The sequence below is a fragment of the Salvia hispanica genome, chromosome 3 (genome assembly GCF_023119035.1).
Source record: "Salvia hispanica cultivar TCC Black 2014 chromosome 3, UniMelb_Shisp_WGS_1.0, whole genome shotgun sequence".
NCBI lineage: Eukaryota > Viridiplantae > Streptophyta > Magnoliopsida > Lamiales > Lamiaceae > Salvia > Salvia hispanica.
In genome coordinates, this window is record NC_062967.1 from 12,473,394 (window position 1) to 12,496,293 (window position 22,900).

The following is a 22,900-nucleotide window of genomic DNA, read 5'->3' on the forward strand; positions in this document are numbered from 1 at the left end:
CAACCAAACGACTGTCAAGCTGACACGTGGCGTCAATGCGTTCCAGCCGTTGGATCCAACGGTGGGAGGAGATTGAAGTGACTGTGACGTGGGGAATCATCAACTGCTAATTACTTTTTCCATTATGTATGAGAAAAATGAAAAACGAGTTTGTATACATCATTTATTAACACTATTTTTTTCCTACTGTCACACTCAGTTGTGCATCGAAAGATAAATAATCTCAGTATGCGTAACTAATGATAGCATGATAATCTATTCCATATAACTGTGCTGTGTTTTTTTTATTGATAATAAAATAAAGTTTGATTTTTATAAATCTTATAAAATTAAAAATTAATAAACATTCCCTCTCGCGCCCTCCAACCTTAACCATAAATATGTTTGAGTAACCCGTCTCGATTTTCTGAAAACCGAAATATCGTAACAAAAATCCGATAAAATCCGATAATGTCCGTGACATCTCAATCCCATTCCATATTACTAAGATAACATGTACCTACAAATGTTTGCTTATGCATATCAAGTAGTATCAAACCTACTTACTAGCAATAGTACAAAATTTCTAATAATCCAAAAAATAAATTGAGCATCTTTCGAAAAAAAATCGCTACTTAGAATTGTTTGACCCAAAGTAAGTAACTAAAATGGGGAGAAAGAATGGGTCCGATGGACTCACAGTGATTTTCAGAGGCATTAGAGCTCGAAATTGACGTAAAGGATAACGGATATGGGGTTCAACGTGAGGTGGTTTGGCATGGGTCAGCGGCTAGTGATGGAGGATGTGAGTGTGAGACATGTATGCAAATGAGGTGGGGTCATGCATACAGATTTTCCATGTGTTTAGATGTTAAAAGACTTTATTTGATTATAGTATGTTTTTTTAATATGCTAAGTACTATTTTAAATTTATATACTACTCATTTCGTTCCACAGTAATAGAGGCATTTCTTTTTTGACACGAAAATTAAGATAAATTGTGTTAGGTGAATTAAGTAAAGAGAGAATAAAGTGAAAAATGAAAAAGGTAGATAGATGAAGAGAGAAAAAAAAGTAAGAGCATCCTCATCCGTGCTCTTAGCTAAGGACCCACTTTTACTCATTGTCCTTAGCTAAGAGCACAACACCCACATCCGTGCTCTTAGCTAAGGACAAGTTCAAGGGTCCCACCATTCCACTATTTAATTTAAATACTTCAATTACTAAAAATATTTCTATATTATAAAAATACATTAAAAATGAAAATTTCATAATTAAAATCCTAAAAAATAAAAGTTACATAATTAAAATAAAAATACATAATTAATATCCTAGAAAATAAAAAATACATAATTAAAATCCTACAAATTAAAAATTACACACTTGGAAGACTAGTCTTCTATCCCGAATTGCCTCTTGAGACCCCGGATCATTCCCTCATGTGTTGCAAGTTGCTCCAGAGTCATCTTAGACGTATCGTTCATATAGAGTTGACCCAAGAGGGCACACAACGAGTTGTTCGGGGGTGGAGGAGGCACAAAGGGAGCGGAAGCGGGGGCGGATGGAGTCGGGGCGCGACGGCGGGTGGCCGTTGCCTTCTTCTTTCCTTGCGGCCGGCGGGAACTGCTCGGGCCAGCGTCGGGGCTACCCAAGTTAGTTCCGCCAAGCCAGGGTAGCCACATCATTAGAGGCGCCGTCGGATAGGGCTACCGACCTCGACCGTTTGTTAGAGGAGCCGGAGGAGGATGCTACTATGCCGCCCCTATACTTCGGATGAAGGCGCCCCTCCTGCCAACAAGCGAGGTACTAGAACGCTTTGAACTCCAAGCTTTGGTAGGTCGCCAAGGCGGCACTGATGATGTCAAGCTCGCTCTTGCCGCTCCCCGCCGCCCGCTCTTCCTGTTGGAAGTACCCCTGGAACTTACCAATCGCCTTGTTGCATCTGAAGATGCAATTGCACACCATACTATCATTGTGATAGATGGTTCCCCCGGCTGGGTTTCATTGTAAAGATGAGTGATGCGCCACCAATACGTTTCTCCGGTTTGGTTCGTGCCAACGTCCGGATCTTCGGAGACTACCAAGTAGGCTTTGAACATCGCCATCATCTCACCCGGAATATACGGGGTGCGGGTGCCACGAGTAGGAGGAGTAGGAGTAGGAGTAGGAATAGAAGTAGGAGTAGGAGTAGAGCTGCTGCTCCCTCCCGATCCGGGTTCGGGTGCCCACCCGAACCCGGAGGCATTTTGGTCGTCTACCGGGTAAGGGCGGTAGCCACCCGCAACTTGCAAACCTTGGGTTTGAGGAGGGGCCGTAAATTGCATCTCCGGACTAGGGAATGAGTCGGAGTTGAACCAATAGTGGTTCCAACCGCGATTGCCGGAGGGGTGATCGTCGGAGCCGGACATTGTGTAGTGTAGTGTGGTGGGAATTTAGATGAGAGAATATGAGAAAAAAGATGAGAGAATGTAGATGATAGAATAGATGAGAATGTGATTTTTTTGTGTTGAAATGGGGGTATTTATATATAAAAATGTGAATTTTGGTGAAAAAAAATTGAAAAATAAATTAAAAGTGGTAGAAAACGGATATAATTTTTTCGGAAGTGGAAATTTTTTTTTTTTTTTAAAAACTTATTTTAAAATTAATTTTGAAATTTTTTTTAAAAAATTAAAAAATTTTGAATATACCAACGGCTATGCTGTTGGCGAATCAGAGAGCGCCACGTGTGCTGCTCAGCGGCACGGACGTGCTCTTATCTAAGAGCAGCGTCGTGCCGCTGGCACGGACGGACGGCTCCCAGCGGCGGACGAGCTCTTCCTTGCCGCTGACACGGACGGACGGACGCCGTTTTCAGCACCGCTGCGGATGCTCTAAGAGAGAGTAAAGTAGGTGTGGAAAAATATGTTGACTTTTACTAAAAAGGGAAATGACTCTATTACTATTGAATGTATCAAAATTGCAAAATGACTCTATTACTATGAAACGGATGGAGTATTATATTAAATCTTTTGACAACTCAAGAGTTTCCAATCGTTATTCGTATTCAGTGTCTTATTTTTAAAATTTGTATACCAATAATTCATTGTTTTTGAGTTTATGTTTGTTAAGTTATAAATAAAATATAAAATTCTTAGCCTAATTAGCATGTTGGTCTAGCTCCACATCTGGATATTTAGGGTTAAGATTGTAAGTTTCTAATCCAATAAGAATGCAATTCGACTAACTTGTAATCTCAAAATAGTTTACCTAAAATCGGATTGATTGCTATTGATATTCCTAGTTAATTTATCATCAAAAGATGCTTGCGGACACAATTTTATTGGATGCTAAACTAAATCACCTTATATAAATCTTAGCGTTAGCTCACAAAATTGCTTGATGGTCGAATTTATACTACTATCAATGTGCATATTTGGACTTAACTTCGACTTTTGTATATATTTTTTCATATTCATGTAATTGCTCTTAAGAATACGTGTAAAATTGTTTCACAAGAATAAATTTATGTGGTACATAATATAGTAATATTAAAATATTACCCTAGCTCGACATCTGGATATTTAGGGTTAAGATTGTAAATTTCTAATCCGGTAAGAATGCAATTCGACTAATTTGTAATCTCAAAATAGTTTACCTAAAACCGGATTGATTGCTATTGATATTCCTAGTTAATTTATCATCAAAAGATGCTTGCGGACACAATTTTATTGGATGCTACACTAAATCACCTTATATAAATCTTAGCGTTAGCTCACAAAATTGCTTGATGGTCGAATTTATACTACTATCAATGTGCATATATGGACTTAACTTTGACTTTTGTATATATTTTTTCATATTCATGTATTTGCTCTTAAGAATACGTGTAAAATTGTTTCACAAGAATAAATTTATGCGGTACATAATATAGTAATATTAAAATATTACCCTAGCTCAACATCTGGATATTTAGGGTTAAGATTGTAAATTTCTAATCCAATAAGAATGCAATTCGACTAACTTGTAATCTCAAAATAGTTTACCTAAAACCGGAGTGATTGCTATTGATATTCCTAGTTAATTTATCATCAAAAGATGCTTGCGGACACAATTTTATTGGATGATAAACTAAATCACCTTATATAAATCTTAGCGTTAGCTCACAAAATTGCTTGATGGTCGAATTTATACTACTATCAATGTGCATATTTGGACTTAACTTCGACTTTTGTATATATTTTTCCATATTCATGTATTTGCTCTTAAGAATACGTGTAAAATTGTTTCACAAGAATAAATTTATGTGGTACATAATATAGTAATATTAAAATATTACCCTATCTGTCGGTGAATATGACTAACTTTCCTTTTTAGTTTATCTCAACTAAGATGACTCATTACTAAAAATAGAAATAATTTTATCTCTATTTTATTCTCATTCTTATCTTATTCTCCTCACTCAACAAATAAAATTAATTTACATAAAATCTTGTGCCGCCAAGGATGAGTCATCTTCCTTAAAAGGGAAGCACTCCCTCCGTTCCACCGAAGATGACCCATTTTTCTTTTTGATTTGTTCTAATCAAGATGATCAATTACGAAAAATGGAAACACATTTTATCTCTACTTTATTCATTCTCTTTTACTTTATTCTCTTCATTTAACACATAAAATAAAGCTATATAAAATACTGTGTCACCTAAGGAAGGGGTTATCTTCCTTGGAACGGAGGAAGTAGTACTCCTTCCATCCCAACTAAGTTCATATTAAATTTTTCGGCACAGATATTAAGAAATTATATTAAAAAGTAGGAGAAAATGAATAAAATAGGAGAAATAAAGAGAGAGTAAAGTGGGTAATAGAATACAAGATTGATTGGATGTTTTTTTTTTGTTATAAATAAAATGATTCAACTTAGTTTGGACGGAGGGAGTAATTTTTTATTGATAAATCATAAATACATCTCTAAATTTCCAAAATGACGCGAGTTTAACGATTCAAGAATTTTCACTTGATCTTGTTACACTTTTGAGATATTTTCACTCGTTCGATGAAACATTTGACTTCCCCAAATATTGTCAATAATAATTGATAATTATTTAATACTTACTTTCACATAAAAATATAAGTATTTTTCATTTTTATTTGTATCTCAAAAATATATGTATTTCTATTTATGAAAAGTTATCCAAATTTATTACTGTTATACATTAAGGGGTTATTCGATTCGATTTGCAAGATTGTATCTCATGTTTAGTTCATGAGATTGAATCTCACAACTCAATCCATAATGGGTAATCATGTGATAATTAGTTATGGTCAAACCCCTCCAATTAAAATAGTCTCACAACTATCCTAGATTATATCTTGATATTATTCTATCTAGTAAACCGAATACCATTGAAATTATTTACTCCCTCCGTCCCAGATAATTTGGGACACTTTGACCCGGCACGGATTTTAAGAAATCTAATGGAAAGTGAGTTGAAAAAGTTGGTGGGATGTGAGTCTTACTTTTAAAGTATTAGTTTTAAAATAAAATGTGAGTAGGAATGAGTTAGTGGAATATGTGGTCCACTACCAAAAATGGTAAAAATGAAGTGGGACAAATTATATAGAACAGCCCGAAATAGAATATTGAGTCCCGAAATAGAATATTGAGTCAAATTATCTGGGACGGAGAGAGTACAATTTATATCACTGTCAAATCCTAAATAAAAATAATACGAATTTCCCTCTCCATTAACAGTAACACTGCTCTTTAACTACCCTTCTCTCTTACATACTTACTAGTTACTACTAATTTTATTCATATTTTCATGGCATATTATTTTCATAGGAGATAGAGTATTATTAGCAGTAATTACTTGGGGAATCTCATTATACTAATATGCACGGCTGAATCTGCCGGCTGAGATTGTATATTATGGTGGGGACCACCTCGGGATTGAGAAATGCTCTGATGTGAAATGTGTTTAGCATGATGCCGTGGCCGCCCAATCATGTTCCTCTAGGTCGTAGAAAAGATATCACAGTTACACAATTAAATTACTTATGAATTTATTGAACAGTTATAGTAATAATATAGTCATAATATGTTTGCTAGTACTAGGATATTGTAATTATGGATTTATGGTCATGGTTTTTTGTTTTTATGCTGTACTAAACACGTAATAGAGAGAGGAATGATAAACAATTAAATTTTATACGACCAAATCAGATTATATCAGATTATATTAGTAATGTTACGTATTAGTTATATATTAAAATATTAAATTTGATAATGGACAAATGGAAAAGACTTGATTAGCCTCCAGCCTTATTTTTTGATTTTTTAATTACGGAATATTTTTTATAGTGCCAAAAAAGGTAAAAAATTAATACACAAATTTTTAATTCATGACCTCAATGTTCTGCATATTTCAAATTAAATTAAAGTAAGATGTACCACAACATATTTAGGTTACGATATATTACCTAAATTACAGTAAAATATTAATTAATATATTATATAAAAATATTGTGTACACTATGATCTTTTAGTAATAGGAGTGTATTTTAGCACTTTTACTATTTTTATGATTTTGAATATTGAATGTGCAGCAAAACAAAGCTTATTTGAAGGTACACTAATACACAACGATAATGCTTGAATTAAGAGAGAGAACATAATACTGTTTTGTATTTTTAAAATTCATCCAATTTTTTGGATTAATCCATTCCATCAAATTTAGCTCGACTAACCCAATTATTTTGCTAGATTCATCAAATTTATTAATTCATCAACATATCATCTTCATCCAATTTTTACTTACTTTTTGGGATTAATTTTGTTAATCCAAGTTCTGTAAATCGCCAATCGTTCATCTTCCAATATCGATCACAACAAAAAATCCAACAACAATACAAAAAAAAATAAAAAAATAGAAAAGTCCCAAATCTGCAAAAATCCAAACAAAATTGAAGAACACCCTAAAATTTGCATTCTCCAACATCCATAACAGAGAATCAAATTTTGAAATTATAACTTGAAATAAAAAATTAAACATTGACAGCTAGACCTGCCCACGGTCCATGAACCGGCGGTTTCGGTTCGGAACCGCCGGTTCTGGTTTTGGGAAATATGGAACCGGAACCGAACCGTGAGGCTGTTTCACGGTTTTGGTTTCGGTTTGAAAACCGGCGGTTTCAGTTTCGGTTCCGAACCGCCGGTTTTCGGACGGTTCGTAGCGGTTTAGGTTCGGTTTCACGGTTTCGCGGTTTTTTCCCTTAATTTTTTTTGCCATGTAGTTTGAAATTATAAAATAAATTAAAACAAGGAAATGGTTAGGACGAGTAAAGTGAAAATGATATCAAATTTACAATTTACATATACAAATTACAATATGATAAAATTTACAAACAAATTACAATATGATAAAATTTACAAACAAATTATAAAGTGATATAAATAGAGGGGAATGAGATCCAATTTGAATTTAAAATCAACATTACAAAAAAAATTAAAAAAATGATGTTTTGTGCAATCAATTTTGAATTGTGTAGCCATCACCCACCGCCAACCAATCAATTTTGAAGACTCAACTAATCAATTTTGAAGACTACAAATTCATTAATCAATGTTAATTAGAGTATTATGCTTTATTTAAAGTAATCAATTCTTCTAAGTTTAATTAAACAATGTTCGATAAATATTTATTAATAATAATCCATACTCCATAGACTCCATACATAAAAAATTGTGTTAAATAAAATAGGAATTAGTATTATAAAGTTATTACCATAATCAATGGTCCATACACCATAGACTCCATCTTGTAATTTAGTTTATTTTATTTTATTATCTTTTCGTTTTCCAAATTACCATCCAATTTTATCAAATAGTATTATAAAGTTATTTTTACTGCAAAATTTTGTCCCACATTATTGTTTCCACGAATATTACTAAATCCAAAAATGAAAGTTACTTATAAAAGTATAAAACTCAAAAATCGGATCATTCAACAATGTTTTATTTAGTGGAGTATAGTTTTAATATAAGGATTAACTATGTTTAAATTTATCATTGCAGTGACGGTTCGGAACCTTGAAACCGCCGGTTAACCGGCGGTTCGGAACCGACGATTCGGTCGCGGTTTCGGTTCGAAAAATTTGGAACCTGAACCAAACCACGGTTCTAAAATTCACGGTTTCGGTTCGAGATATTTCTCACGGTTTTGGTTCGTAACCGTAACCGGCGGTTACGGTTTCAGTTTTAACCGCCGATTCAATAAACCTTGGGCAGCTCTATTGACAGCAATAAAACTCACTATCCTAAAAATAAAAATGCAATTCCCAATAAAAAATTTGAAAATCAAAATGCAAAACAGCGACCCATAACTCAAATGCAATTCTATCTTCAAACCCACAAACCCATATCCAAAAAGTTAGAGTCTAAAAATGGCTCTAGAAGGTAGCGACACCTCTCTTCACCGCCAGGCGAGGTTTGAAAACCCTAGATTCCCTAATTTAAAGTTGAGGAATGAGGGAAAGAGAAGAGAAAGTGCGAATAGGGAAAAGAAAAATGAAAGGGGAGAGCGGTGGCGGCGTCATCTGCTGCCGGAAATTAAAGAGGAAGAAGGTCGGCGAGGGGATAGGCCGAGAGAGAAGACTGAGAGAGAGAGCGTTGAGGGTTGAGAAAGGAAAGAATTACTTAATTATAAATTCCTAATTTTTGCTTAGAAAAGAAAACGTGTATATACTCCCTCCGTCCCACAAAGATAATCTCATTTTGATCGGCCACGAGTTTTAAGAAATGCAATGAAAAGTGAGTTGAAAAAATTGGTGGAATGTGTGTCATACTTTTATATATTAGTTTTATAATAAAATGTGAGTATCAATGAGTTAGTGGAATATGAGGTCCACTACCAAAAATGATAAAAAAGTGAAATGAGACAAACTTTGTGGGACGGACGAAAATGAAAAAATGGGACAATCTTTGTGGGACAGAGAGAGTACTTACTACTATATTAACCTAAGATACATTATTACTCCATTCGTGCATCTGTAGATGAGTCGTATTCTTTTTTGGCAAAAAGTACTTTACTCTCTCTTACTTTACTTTCTCTTCATATATTTACATCTTTTCTTTCTATTTTATTCTTTTTTTTCAAAAAGAAATGTCTCTACTACAGAGGAATTGAGGGAATACTTAATATTATATAAAAACATTGCGTACAATACGATCTTTTAGTAATACTCCCTCCGCTTCATAGTATTGAAGGCGTTCCTTTCGGCACGAGATTTAAGAAAAATTGTGTTAAGTGGGTTAGGTAAAAGAAGATATAGTAGAAAATGAAAAAAAACAGAAATATGAATAGAGAATAAAGTAAAATAGAGTAAAGTAGTAAGTAAGAAGAAATGTGTTTTTTACCAAAAAGAAAAATTACTCCCCTACTATAGAACATACCAAAATGACAAAATAACTCTATTATTATAAAACGGAGTAAGTATATTTTAGCACTTTTACTATTTTATATGATTTTGAATATTGAATGTGCAACAAAACAAATAAAAGGGAGTAAGTATATTTTAGCACTTTTACTATTTTATATGATTTTGAATATTGAATGTGCAACAAAACAAAACTTATTTGAAGGTACACTAATACACAACCATAATGCTTGAACTAAGCAATAATAATATCAATGTATTATAAATTTTTTGAAGAGTTTTTTTTTTTATGGAGTTTATTATTTATGTAGGTTTTAGGATTTGATTTACTTTACTTTACGTAGTTGCTAGTATTTGATTTATTTAATTTTTATAGTTGTTAGAATTTGATTCGATTTGTTTTATTTTTCTATGATATCTTTTTGTATTGTCACATATTATAAATATATATGAAACGTACAAAAATGATAAAATAACTCTACTATTATGGAACGGACGGAGTAATAAGTTATAAAGCTGGAAGAATACTTGACCAGACACCAAAGTGCAACCATTGCCGACCTAAAGGTAAATAATGATTAATACTGATCTGCCCAGTAAATTGCAAAAAATAGAATTGTCATTTTCACCTAAATAATAACTCTAAATTTAAGCGATCACAAAGCTGGACACTATCAACGTATTATTTGATCCTATTGCACTTGTTGAATATATTTTTGCGGTATTTTATGTCTGGATTGCAAAATTTTGTATATGTGCATGGGCCAACCCAACAAAGCCCACCCAATTAAACCGACGCAATAAGAACTTGTCGACACCAAATTATGATAGGAGTAATTTTGAGTACTCGTGTACGTGATGTTAATGTAAAATTAATAAAATGTGAAACAGAAAAAATAATTGGAATAAATGATTGATATGGAGAAAAAGAAAAAAAAAAGAGAGTGAAAAAATAGTGGATATCTACCAAATTTGAAAGGGATTAATATCTCAAAATAAAAAACAAAATCATTAGTTGTGAACAAAGTGACTATTAATAGATTGGTTGGATCGCTCGAAGAGAAACTTCAAAGCATCATGTCAAGTATTGGATTAATTATACTATGTCCTACAGAAACATAATCTATTTTTATTTTAGTTCACCGTTTAATATTAGAAACTTTCTATTTTAGAAAAGAAATCTCTTTAATAAGTTGTGATTCATTCCAAATTAACAATAATATCTTTTTATTACCAATATGTTAAAACTTATGTCATTTTTATTACAAATTATTATTTTTAAAAGACGAAGATAGTAAAAAAAATAATCTAGTCATTGATATAGATTTTTTTTTTGTTAAAGCTAATAAAATTTATTGAACACTGTGAAAATAAAAAGTCAATTATCCAGAAATTATAACTCTTTTTTTACGATGTTTGTCTCCTTTGCAAATTAGTGAGTAGGATTAGAGTTTAGAGATGTCATAGGTTCCATGAACCGGTGATTAACCTTCTAAGGAGAACCACAAGAATAAAGTTGAACTTGAACCATGAGTTTTAAGGATGCGAGCTGGTTAATTAAGGTTTGAAAAAAATGGAACGTGACCGTGTAGGAACCACCGATTCCAGATCACCGGTTCACCGATGGTTTCATGGTTTCGAACCGCCTTATCATAATTTCAAATAAAAACTGCTTCGTTTGACTTCAGCCTTAATCCGCCAACCTGGTTGAACAGGATTAGTCGGATTCCGCCAAAAATGGATTCGATACACCTGTGATCAAACAAAAAGAAGATCCATTTGCTAGTGATTTAGTAATCTATTTAATTCTCATAAAAAACATACTACTACATATCTATACATTTTTTAAAATATGTAATTTGATTTTAAAAATGGCATTTAAGTGTTAAAATTTTCGGAATTATTATTTCTTTTTTTATTAAAATTTATAAAAGTACTTTTTAAAGTCGACAATACAACAAAAGAACGGTTAAGGACTTTTTTTAATACATTTAAAGACGATAATTTGTGTGTCTAATTATATCACCAACGCTTCATAAAGTATCCTTATTATTGGTGTCTCAACTAAAATCATGGATACAAATAGAAGTATCCTAAAAAGTAAAAGATTAAAATAATTTATTCTTAATTTAATAACACTTTCTTTTACTAACTAAATTGTTACTTTTCTGAAAATTTTCAAAAGCTAATAATTGTGCCTCAACTTTTATATCTTTAAAAGATACTCTTATTGCAATCATTCCTCCTTATAGATAGTATTGTCGCACTAATATATATTGACATAAATAAAGCAACCAACCATTAGATATTGGTAAAACATATGGTTTTCGTTCGGATTTTTAATTTTGATTGTTTTTTATTTTAATAATATTTTCGTTATATTACGTCTTTTAGTTCGATTTGTATCATTTCTAAATAGAGATATATAAATCGTTACACTTTTCCACTAACTGCATTAAACGTTTTCTCGTTATTCTTACATTACTATGCCTAAATAAATCAATTCTCTACATTACTATGTCAAGAATTTTTATAGTTTGCAGATGGGTTTTGAAGTTTGAACAATTGCATATAATTGGAGAATAGTTAGAAATTAATAATGTTATGAGGCTTATAAAATCTCGATAGAACTCAGCCTCAACAAGACATATTGTGTTTTTATATAAACCCATTAGAAAAATTATTTAATGAATTGATTATTTTTTGACTCGAGAAACACAAATGGTGATTTCATTAATAATATTATTATGGTATCGTCACTTTGCTGTTAAATTGACCTTCCGCACCCATGATTGGAAGTATATTGAGTCATATATAGTTGCGTAAAATTAAATTCAGTTCGCTTGATATATGCATATTATTCTATGGAGCTGTGATCAATGTCGAACCAATTTTAAAGACCGAACTAAAGATCAAATTTGGGCCATTAGATCTAGTTTTTTTGATGAGATGTGCTGCTGTGAAAATTTTTTCGGCTTCATTACAAGCCCATTTTACTTCATTATATAGGTTTATTACTTCATTCTGTACTTCAAATGCTTCTACACATCCTTCATTCCAATAATTTATTACATTATTCCATATGTTTATTAAACCATATTAGCGCCATGGCGTTGGTGATAGATATTATAGAGAGAAGTAAAAAACCTACTGGAATGAAGTAAAAACCTACTAGAATGAAGTAATAACCTACTAGAATGAAGTAATATATTCTGGAACGAAGTTAAATCTTCGTAACATGTTAGTATGACTTATTTACCTTCAGATGAATTAAAATAGGCTCGTGATGAAGGCGAAAATAATTTATAAATTTACTGTATCTTATCCATAAAAAACTAGATCTAAAAGCCCTAATTTGGTAGGGTTCGATGGTTCGGTCTTTAAGAGTGGATTTGTGGATAATGAGACTCTTATTCTATGTCCACTTCGCCTTCTTTTTATGATATTAATTTTTAAAATCTCCATCGGAAATTCATTTAAAAAATTCCCCACCTTCCCAAACTCTCACCATTTTGCATTAAGTCCAACGCGGAGTTAATATTTATTAATATTTGATGAAAAGATTAACAGATTTGATATATTCATTCAAAAAAGGATACATAACCAAAAAATTAAAATATTGATTAATAGTTTGATACTCCACTTCATTATAATTATAAGTTTTGATAATTTCACAAATGACTAAACCCTACTTCTTTAGTAGTGTGTCCGTCCAATTGGATTAATATATCTAATACTGATAAAAAAATATAAAATGACTTAACAAATCGAAAGTCGATGATTAAGATTTAAGGACCTCTAATATTTTAGCTAGAATATATTTAAAAAAAAGGTGGATAGATTTGTCAGCATGAACAAAAAATCAAAGAAATACTGCTGAACTCAATAATTAAGTAGTACTCCCTCCGTTTCACCATAGTTGAGACGAAACTTTTCGGCACGGAGTTTTAGAAAGATATATTGGATATGTTAAATAAATAGATAAAAAAGTAGGAGGGGGGGGGGGAAAGAGAGAGAGTGAATAAAGTATAAAGTGAATAAAGTAGAGAGAATAAAATAAGAGAGAATAAAGTAAAAAAGAAAAAAATGTTACTATATATAAAAATGACTCAACTATGAAGAAACTTTCTGAAATGGACAAAGGACTCAAGTATGAAGAAATGGAGGGAGTAATAGAATTCACATTATGTATAAATGAAAGTCAAATTTGGAGAGTAATCTCGCAAAACACATTCAACTTTTTGGGTCTTGAAAGAAAGAATGAAGGGGATAGAGAATGCATATGGAGGATGGCGGTTGGATTAGCTGAAGATCCCGCTGCGGCCATCTCCATTATATTGCTGGCCGTGTCTCTACACGAATGCCCCGTTTGCAAGGCTCAATGGAAGGGGCAGATTTATGCCTAGGGTTGTATTTTCTGGTTTGAATGGGGGAAATGAGGAGGTTGAAGAGGGGTATGTTATAATATGAAGAAGATTATTATGTTTTTCTTTCTTTTGTTTCTAGTTTTTGATTTCATAATAATTTGATCAACTTATGTTCAAACCCCACTCATATATAAGTGATGTGGTATGAAGATTACTTTTAACTCAATTATGAACTGTTGATGATTACTTTTAAATCAATCTGTATTTATAGTGTCCAGAATGCTAGAGTGATGAATGGAATCTATGATTCGATTGCAGTGGTTAACCACTTTAGCCAAGGCCTTTAGGATCACTCAAAGCTGAATTAGGACATGAGCTGTTTTGCGTTTACAACTTTCAACCTTTTTATAAGCGCTATCACGTACGCAAAAACATTTCAATCCAACATTCTCCTGCCTATACTACGCAAAAACAACAAATCGTGTCTTCGATGATTCAAGTAGGAGAAATGTCTAAACTTTGACTTCATTGAGATATAGCTATTCATGCTTACAGATCATATAAGAATTGTAGAAAAACAAAAAACAACCTTCTTCTAGCTCGGAAAGGTATGAGAAATAACTACTCACTGATTCAGCCTATCACAAATCACAATAAGTGCCAAGCATAGAATTCTATATATTTGAATCCAAGATATATAATTTTAGTACAGGCATCCACCTCCCCAAATTCCTCTAATGAGTGTTTGTGAGTGAATGTGCATGTTTACTGATGTCATCAATCACGGCTATTAAGCGCGCAATTAATTTTATGCGGTAAGTGTTTGTCGTTTATTACCAAATGAAACCTAACATTTCACTCTCACATTGTCACATTCACAAAAAAAAATAAATAAAAATGCGGTGGTGCTATGTAGGAAAGAAAATCGTTGTTTATTTCTTAAAATCATCTGACCTCTACTGCCTACACGCTTTCATACATACATAAAATCATCTGACCTCTACCACCTCACTCTTTTATTTCTTCCTCAATTTGACCACCACCTTTTTGGCGTTTCCCCCCTCAATCTGCTGGTTTATCATCAGATCTGGTCAAAAGAGTTCAAGTAAAAGCAAGTGAATCAGTTCATACCCATTTTAGTAGAGTTCGCACTTGTGTTAATTAGTTTTTGTGGCTAAAGTTTCGGATTTCGGCTTAGCGAGTCACAGAGCCAAGATAGCACGAATCTTAAAGCCACATTTGGATATATTGACCCCAACTTTGTTACAACTCGTAAGCTAACAAAAGAAAGTGACATCTATTCTTTTTTACAACTGGTGTTGCTGGAGCCATTGAATGACGAAGATAAGCGTAGTCTAACTACATGGGCTATAGATAACATAAGGAAGGGACGAGTTGATGATATTGTAGCTCCAAGTCCCCCGATATTTTTGAAGGTTACAGAAAGATGTTTGGACGATGAACCAAAGAAACGGCCTACAGCAGCGCTACTAGTGATAAAACTTGTTCGTGCACTTCAGCAGCAGGAGAAGGCAGAATCTTTAGTACAGGAAGAGAGGACTAGTATCGAGGACGTTGTTTCATCTGTTGATGAATCTCAGAAGGAGAAAAGGATTGTCTTGACTCCAAAAGAGCAAGTAGATACTAAGGAGAATGATGAAATAACAAGTGTTAGTGATGCATTGCCATGTATTGATAAGGATAGAACTAGCTTATCAATTGGCTCAACACCAATGGCGCCTTCCTTTAGTGCAAAAACTTTTACATCTCTCCAAAGAGAACAGAGTAACAGCACAATGATCGATTCGGGAAGAAAAAATGGGACGTGGGATGCATTTCGGAAAACCAGGAAATCCTCAAACAAAGCGGACAGGGTTCACATGTGGAAGTCAGGTATTTATATGGCTTTTCATACTAAGTTATCATGACACATGCTGAATTTCCTACCAAAACATAAATTAAACGATGCAAAGTGCATCGTACACACTTCAACAGATCGGGGTTCTGATACCGAGTTGTAATTACTATGCATCTTTCATTGTATCTATGAGTTATGTAATCAACTAGCTACCATTTCTCCTCACACTATTTCTTGCAATGGCTTGACGGATACATTGTCACGTAGGACCATCAATACAATATCTGGAGGCAACACTATTACTAATAAGAAAATAGGTGGAACGAGTTCTACTCCAGCTGTAAGGATTTTCACTTTTGAGGAACTGAAGGCTGCCACAAGAAATTTCCATGGTGATTCAGTTGTTGGAGATGGAGGTTTTGGAACAGTTTATAAAGGCCGGATACATGAGAAGGAAGTGGATCCCTAGTTGCTGTCAAGAAGTTGAATCATCAAAGCATGCAGGGATTTCAAGAGTGGCACTGTTCAAGTAGTTCCAGAATTGGAAGCCTTCTCTTTTAGCTTTGCATTAGCATTGGAGATCTTGATAACTTTTACTTTCCAATGCATGAAAATGAAATTATGGTTGGTACCATAGTTGAATGATATCTTCCCCCTCATATTGCTCATAAAAATTAAAGTATGTTTATTTGAGCCCATCAGAATTTAGTTGGTTCACACATACACCATATAAACTAGCTCGTACTTTCTTTCGCTTGCCTATGCAGAAAATCAAGTTGTTTCTAATGGTATCTTTATCTGTGTCAATTTATATATTCAGGCCGAGGTGCAATTTCTTGGAAAACTATCTCATCCTAATCTGGTGAAGTTATTGGGATATGGATGGGATGATAACGAGCTGTTTATTGTGTATGAATTCATGGAGAAGGGAAGCTTATAATACCCATCTTTTTCAAAGTAAGAGATTTATTTAAACGTATGAATTGTGGTACTAGTGCTAGACATAGAGCTAGATAGCTAATTTCTTTAATTTGTTTGCTTGGTTAGGTTCTCGCCCGCCACTGCCATGGGATATTAGGGTTAGTATATCGATTGGAGCAGCTCGTGGTGTGGCATTCTTGCATTCTACGGACGTAACAGTTATCTACAGGGACTTCAAGTCCTCAAACATATTGCTTGACAATGTAAGCTGCGTCCCATTATGAAAGTTCTTCTTTCTTAAACTGATGTTTAGGTTCTTACTCTCAGTGTACCATGCCAAGATATCTGATTTCGGCCTTGCAAAAACGGGTCCAGGCGCTGATAAATCTCACGTGTCAACTCAGGTTATGGGAACATATGTGATGACATGTATATATGCATATAGCAATTCTATCATATGTAACTCTTCAATTGAAAAAAGAAAACAAAACTGTGGTTCACATTGATATCTGATGATCAGGGCCACTTAACGGAGAAGAGTGACGTGGTGTTACTAGAAGTGCTGGCAGGTTTGCGAGTATTTGACAAGAGACGCAGCAGTGAGCAACAAAACTTGGTCCTCTGTCTGACCAGAGGAAGTGGAAGCAGATAATTGATCCGGAAGTAGCCGAGCTCGCCCTCAGCTGTCTTGATATGAATCCTAAACGCACACCCACAATGCAGCAAGTAGTAGAGACGCTAGAAACAGCTGCCGAGACAGCCTAGAGTTCACTTCAGTCCTCAGCCTAGGTATTTGTCCAAATGATAGCTTCAGATAAGAATGTTTTAGAAAAGTGTAGTAAAAAGAAGGAAGAAGAAAGAATTGCAATTCCAGAAGCTGTTAGGAAGTTAATCAGTTAGGCAAACCGAATTAGTGGAAAGTCGCTACAATAGAAGAACTCATTACTCACTTTTGTCTCTCTGAATCTCGATCACCGTTCTTCATCCGGCGATCCTCAACCCTTGTATCGCCGTCGTTTGCCAATGTGGGGTCCCGTAGAATGCAACCAAGGTCTCAAATTTTGCATCTCAAATTTATACCAAATGAACTACATCTTTCTAAGTGATTCGTATTTCATTTCCAAACATTCCAAACTAAGTGATACTCCCTCCGTCACGCTTTAGCAGTCCCATTGACTTTTCTGCCCTTATTTTATAAAAATGATAATAAATAATTAAAGTGAAAAAATAATAAAGTAAAAAAGAGAATAATGTAGAGAAGAGTCTTATCTACATTATTCTCTTTTTTACTTTATTATTTCTATATTTTAGCTATTTATTATCATTTTTATAAAACGAGTGTAGAAAAGTCAATGGGACTGCTAAAGCGGGACGAAATGAGTACTACATTTCATAGTTTATTATTGATATCAGCGGCTGTTTGCTTTTTATTATTATTTTTTAGTTTATGAGATGCATTATAATCCTATATACTGTGTCAAAAGTCAAAACCTAAAATTCCAACTGGGCCTGGAATTAGTGGACCATTTTAAGTTTTCTAAGAGTGGTTAAATAAATGCCAATTGAAACAGATAAATGAAGCCCAACTAAAGATATATGACCAATTTTATTCACTTCATTGAGGCCCATGAGCTTATTCTTGCTTAGTCGAGCCCAAACAAATATTCAAATTTACAAGTACTTCAAAAATTGTTAGTACATTTACACTGATTAAACATGGGGCGTGATGAATTGCTAACTTTTTTAAGTTGCTAACTTGCTAACTCATCAACGCAGTGTATAAAAAATGTTAATACGATAGACATTAAAATGTCAACATATAATTTTGCTGAACTTCAATATAATGTGTTGATATTATGTGTTGACATTTTAATGTTACTGTGTTGACATTCTTAATACACAACATTGATGAGTTAACAGAGTTAGCAATTTAAATAGTTAGCAATATAACGCACCCGATTAAACATATTGTATTCAATCTCAAAGTTAGTTAAATTGAAATTATGAAACACTCCCTCGTCCCACTTTAGGAGTCCCAATCATTTTTCTGCACCCGTTCTTCTCAACATTATTTTCTCTCTTACTTTACCATTTCTCTACTTTAAATTATTTATTATCATCTCAACATTATTTTCTCTCTTACTTTACCATTTCTCCACTTTAACTATATTTATTACTACTATATTTTTTATAAAACGAGTGCAGAAAAATGACTGGAAATCCTAAAGTGGAACGAAGGGAGTAACCAAACTAGGTGAAAAGGGTGCACACCAGAACATTCAAAAGTCCAAGACCAAGATTTAGTTTATTTTAATCTTAGGTGGGATAAAATTTGTTTTATAAGAATATATAAACTATTTCAACTAAATTGGCACCAATCTTAAATGTGTCCCTGCCACCGGATACGATCAAACATGAACACGATCTGTTAAAAATTCACTAGACATGAACTTGAACACGAAAATGAACATGTGATCTTGGAGCACTACCGACTATTTCTAATTTGGCAAAAAAACCATTATGGTCGACCATTATGAAAAGTAACTCTTCGATTGCATAAAATAAATTCCATGGCCTTTGTCTGTAGCTTCGTCAATCCGTTACATTTGACCATGATTTTAGATTGAGCTAGAACTTCCTAACTTATATGCTTATTAATTAACGGATTAGGACTTGCAAAAGGGGTTAGCCAAAGGTGTGACCACTAGAGAAGTTGGCACTAAAGATGTAGGCCTAAGAGGTAGCAAATGGATGGTGGCCGTGGATGTCCGATTCAGACGACATGCGGAAAAGGGGCTAGCCGAAGATGTAACCACGGAGATGTTGCCTTCGACTATATAGGCCCTAGAGGCAACAAATGATGGCGGCCATGGATAATAAACATCTCAAGAAACCGCAAACCACCCATTTCTTTAAAATACAGACATATATATATGTACGTAAAGATTTATATTTGGGTTTTGTGCCTTCACCAAAAAGTATCCAGCTATAACATATCAACATCAAAGATAATAGAGAAAATTTCAATATGATACTAACATGTATCAACTACAACACCCAATCTCCAAATTTAGCAACCATTTGTTGTATATATGTATATATATGTTGCTATTTATTTGAGAGACTTACATTGGGCAGCAATCAAATCTGTATACCATCCCTCTCCATGCAATGCAAACTTGATGATGCTGTAGTAAATTTCAAATGAGACATGTAATGACGGTCGAACAAAAGTAGAAAAGTGGGACATTTAATGGCGGGCAGAAAACAATGGCAACATAAAAATTGAATCTTTGATTTAGTAAAATGTACATAGAAAAAAATTGTTATACCTGAGATGCCAACCAAGTGTGTTTTGCATAAAGATGGCTTCCTAATCTTCCAAAAACTCTTCCAAACTGTCGAGCAAACTTTATATGGCTTTTTTCTTGAATTCATCATTGTTAACTCATTACTAGCTGACAACAACTGATCAACTCCAACACTAATCTCCTGAGTTAATGAAGACACACCATGTCCCTGCTGCTGCACAAGTGCAAGCTCAAGCTGTATGATAATCTCCGTCATCTCCGGCCGTTCCTTTGGTTCATCAGCCACACATCTCTCCGCAACTCCCACAAATGTATCCAAACTAACTGCTGATATCTCCCCTCTCAAACTCGGAGCCACAATCTTAGCAACTTCCCCTTTTCCAATCCCCTCTTTAGCCCACATTGCCACCCCATCCGCTGCAGCTCTCTCACTCAATACTTCCAGCAACACCACACCAAAAGAGTAGGTGTCGCTCTTCTGTGTCACTCTATGAGTGGCATTATAGTTCGGGTCCAAATACCCCCGTGTCCCTTTCACTTGCGTGCTCTGCCCCTCGCTCCCACCAGTTGCAGGCTTAGCTAGCCCGAAATCTGATACTTTATCCACGAGCATTTCATCCAAGAGGATGTTTGAGGACTTCACATCGCGGTGTATGATGCCTCGCCCAGTGTGGAGATAGTCTATCGCCCGGCCAACTCCAATGCATATCTTAAGGCGCTGCTCCCACGAGAGGGGATGTAAGCGATCGTTCTTCTTGTAGAGATGGTCAGCCAGAGTGCCATTTGGCATGAACTCGTAAACAAGAATCATTTCATTTTTCTCCTTGCAGTATCCAATCAGGGAAACTAGATTCCCATGTCGAAGTTTATCAAGTGTCTCGATCTCTGTCAAGAACTCACGCTCCCCTTGTTTTGAGCCCGACTTCAATCTCTTTACGGCTACCATCTCTCTCCCATTATCCATCGAACCCTTTGTACACTTTCCCAAATCCACCTCTTCCCACCACATTCCCTTCGTGGAAGCTCTTCGTTGCATCTCAGACAATGAGAAGCAGCGACAGAGATGATTCGCCCTGTCCGGTGGTTTGCCACGCTACAGCAGATGGAAGACGACGTTTGGGAGACAAAGTAAGGCAGTGACAACAATTGTCTTAGTAACAATGGATGGTTCACTAGCAACAACATGGTGAGGTTTTGAAGGGAGAGGGGGATTGGGACTAGCAAGACTCATGTCATGGTTGCTTAATTTGAAGACTTCAAATCCTTCAAAGGGGCTATGCTTATCCAAGAATTCATGGCGAGAGTGGAGAGAAACGGAGATGTTTCCCTTCCCCTCGCGTTTATGGCCTTCCACCATCACCATATAGTTGTAGCTATGATGGAGCAAAACTATATCATCAGGACTAGTGAAAGCAACCCTGCCATCGATACGAAGGATGAAATCGTCGTGCATTTTGAGGCCGAGCTCGCACAAATGAAGCCTCACCATGTACCTAAACCCGACATCAACACTCACTCTCCATATCCTTGATGACTTTCGTAGTAGAGATGATTCCAATATCCCGAACATGCCATCATCGGATCCCCATTTTACGTTCTGGCGATGAACGATTTCAAGGGCAGTGCTGTTGTCGAGATGCACGATGTAGTTCTGCGCCACAACGCGGATTCCTCCGTCCCCGCCGTGGCAGTAGGAATGGCGGAGGGACTGATATGATCTCAATCCCGTTGATGAAAGCATAGCTGTATTTGGATTCAGTTTCGGGGTAAAAGATGAGGCTGAAGTGTTGTGTTGGTGCAGGATATTGATGCAGAACTCCTTAGTGAGAGTTTTGAGAGACAGAGCACGAGCAGTTATGGAAGCGCTGAAATTGGAGAGGAGAGTGTAGGGACCTGCTTCGACAGTGAAAAAGTCATCGAAGCTCGGGAAACCGTGGTAGGCGACGGGATTGAAATGAAGTCGAATGACTTTTTGGCCTGGAGCTAGGTCAAATGAGTAGGAAAATCGTGAGCGGGAGAGGCGCGCGGACATGGAGAGTTTCTGTTGACGCGGGATTCAAGTATTTGGTGAGGCTTCACTTGTGTGAGGCAGGACTCCACATGGATTTTGTGCTTCTCATCAATGGCAGGGTAGCCTTAACCAGTGCTGACATGCTCCAACAGAGGAGGGGAAATAGAGAACTCTTTTGGTATAACAACTATATGGTGATGGATGAAGAGCTCAAGCAAGGTGATATCTCTATTTCTCTGCACTCTCGCCATGAATTCTTGGATCGACACGGCCCACTTGAAGGATTTGAAGTATTTAAGATGAGCAGCCGCCGGGATTCAACTGGGCCGCCACGACCGCCACCTCGCAACGACCAGAATCAGGGTAAACAACCGATGGGCGAGGGTTCAGCCATCGACCCCCTCGCTTTAGGGTTTGAGCGGATTTTGACTAGATTAGACCGGTTGGAGTCTAATAGAGAATTGTCGGATCGTCCGGGTGAGAATCTGGAGCAATCGTCGATCATAGATTTGGAGTACGCGGACGAGGATTATGATTCGGATGATCGGGAATATAGGGAGTATCGCGACGAGGGTTTCGGTAACAGGCTGGAAAACCCTAGACACCGGCCATTGGTGAATCGCGAGAACAGACAACCGATGCGTGGATGCCGAGGGGGTTACGGCTACCGCGGAGATCAGAGGCGTGATATTGAGCCCCCGCATCGTCACAACCGTCCGTCCAGTTGGGATCCTCCGACCACTCGCCAACGTTACGGTCGAGAACGGCGACACCCTACATGCTGGGATCCTCCACGCAATCGCGATTACAATTTTCGAAATAGGAGAGAGGATACTCATAGCGGGGTGAAGATGCGAGCTCCGCACTTCGACGGGACGGACGCTACGAATTGGGTTTCCCGGGCGGAATATTACTTTGACCACATGCGGATACCAGAGGAGGACAGATTACATTATGCGGTTATGCTTTTTGATCCGCCTACGGATGAATGGATATTTAACTATCGACATAATAATCATTTCGTCACATGGGAGGAGTT

At 35.6% G+C, this 22,900-nt stretch overlaps 2 pseudogenes; one reads left to right on the plus strand and one right to left on the minus strand.

Moving 5' to 3' along the window:
• The first annotated feature begins 1,752 nt into the window (after positions 1 to 1,752).
• LOC125209291 lies at positions 1,753 to 17,310 on the plus strand (annotated as a pseudogene).
• Positions 17,311 to 19,680: 2,370 nt separating this feature from the next.
• LOC125209292 lies at positions 19,681 to 21,882 on the minus strand (annotated as a pseudogene).
• Between the last annotated feature and the right edge of the window lie 1,018 nt (positions 21,883 to 22,900).